Source organism: Arachis hypogaea, chromosome 1 (assembly GCF_003086295.3).
Source record: "Arachis hypogaea cultivar Tifrunner chromosome 1, arahy.Tifrunner.gnm2.J5K5, whole genome shotgun sequence".
NCBI classification, from domain to species: domain Eukaryota; kingdom Viridiplantae; phylum Streptophyta; class Magnoliopsida; order Fabales; family Fabaceae; genus Arachis; species Arachis hypogaea.
Window position 1 is genome coordinate 86,731,005 of NC_092036.1, and position 1,825 is coordinate 86,732,829.

The 1,825-nt window shown below is 35.8% G+C and overlaps 1 non-coding gene across 1 annotated transcript; it reads right to left on the minus strand.

The window, feature by feature from the left end:
• Positions 1–910: 910 nt before the first annotated feature.
• LOC112711961 (small nucleolar RNA R71) lies at positions 911–1,017 on the minus strand. The gene has a single exon (XR_003157641.1). It is a non-coding gene; the product is annotated as a small nucleolar RNA R71 (small nucleolar RNA).
• Positions 1,018–1,825: the final 808 nt, after the last annotated feature.

The following is a 1,825-nucleotide window of genomic DNA, read 5'->3' on the forward strand; positions in this document are numbered from 1 at the left end:
AAAATTAAACTTGTCTGAAACCTTAACATCTCATTTATTGTTTATTTCTCTAATCATTCATAAGCATTCACATACTTTGCTACTATTACTTCAAGATCTCATCCTTTCTTTACAAAGGTTCATTATTCTAATTAGAGATTCGATTAGAAGTTGCTTGTTCAATCCTTTAATATTTGTACAAACGATATCCACTCATCGTGGTATTACTTGAAGTGATTTGGTGCACTTGCCAATATTAGTCCATCAAGTTTTGGCTCATCAAGTTTTTAGCGCCTTACCAAGGATTACCTGAGATTAACAATATACATTTGGTTGAATCACTAAATTAGATATTTGTTTTTTTTAATTCTTTTTATTCTTCTTTTCTTTTGCTTCTTTGTTTCACACCGTGTGTTTTATTTATTTTTTGTTTTTCTGTATGCAAGGCAGATAATATCTCACAATCTTTGATCCTGAAATAGAGAATACATTTGCACAACTAAGAAAGAAATCAAGGGCTAGGAGAGAAGTGGAAGAGAGAATGACAGGGGAGAATAACAATGTTAGAAGGACCCTTAGTGACTATACCACACCTACCACTCATAGTTGTGGAAGCAGCATAATAAGACCCACTGTTCAAGCAAACAATTTTGAACTGAAACCCTCATTAATCCAATTGGTACAGCAAGATTAATTTAGCGGTAGCCCTCAAGAGGATCCTAATGTCCACATAGCTAATTATCTACAGCTATGTGACATGGTAAAGAATAATAGAGTTAGCCCTGAAACCATCCGGTTACGATTATTTCCTTTTTCTTTGAGAGATCGAGCCAAGCAGTGGCTCTAAGCTCAACCTTTAGGGAGCATAGCAACATGGGATAATTTAGTTAACAAATTCTTAACTAAATACTTCCTACCTCAAAAGTTGGCTCGGTTAAGGAATGATATAAATTATTTCTCCTAGAAGGATGATAAATCACTTTATGAAGCATGGAAAAAATACAAAGAGATATTGTGAAAGTGCCCACACCATGCCTTTCCTGAGTGGCTGAAAATAAAAAACATTTTATAATGGAATCTCTCAAGCCTCAAGAACTATGATCAACTCATCAGTAGGAGGCTCATTACATAGAAAGATACCTGAAAAAGCATTGGAGTTAATTGTAATAGTGGTTGCCAACAATTTCATGTACTCGACTGAGAGGAATGTAAAAAGGGAGTGATGGAATTGGATACCATGGATACAATCCTAACACAAAATAGACTTAAGACTCAATAAATCTCCTAACTTATAAAACAAATGGGACAAATGCAAGTTTCAGCCATTGGAACACAGATTGCAACATGTGATTTATGTGGAGAAGATCATAAGAATGAAGGGTGTGAGCTATTCAGAAAGTCCAACCAACCATGGAGCAAGTGAGTTACATGAGAAATTCCTTGTTCCATACCAACAGCAAGCCAGCCATAAAAAAACTATCATCTCTTAAGCTTGCTCTGGAACAATTATCCCAATCCACTTCTGCATTTGTTCAACAAACACAAAGTTTCATGCAAGAGACATGAGCAAATTTCAAAATCCAATAAGCCTCCATCAGAAATCTAGAGGTGCCAGTGGAATAAATTGCCAAGCAATTGACAGAGAAGCCAGCAAATTCTATTTTGAGTGACAGAATACCTAATCCTAAAGAGGAATGCAAGGCTATCAACCTAAGGAGTGGAAGAATGGTTAGCAAGGAAACTCCCAAGGAGAAAGAGAAAAAAGCCGATGAGTTTTCAGAAGAGAAAAATGAGGAGAAACTAGAGGTGGAGAAAACTCCTTCACCAACAAAAATCAAGAAAGAGA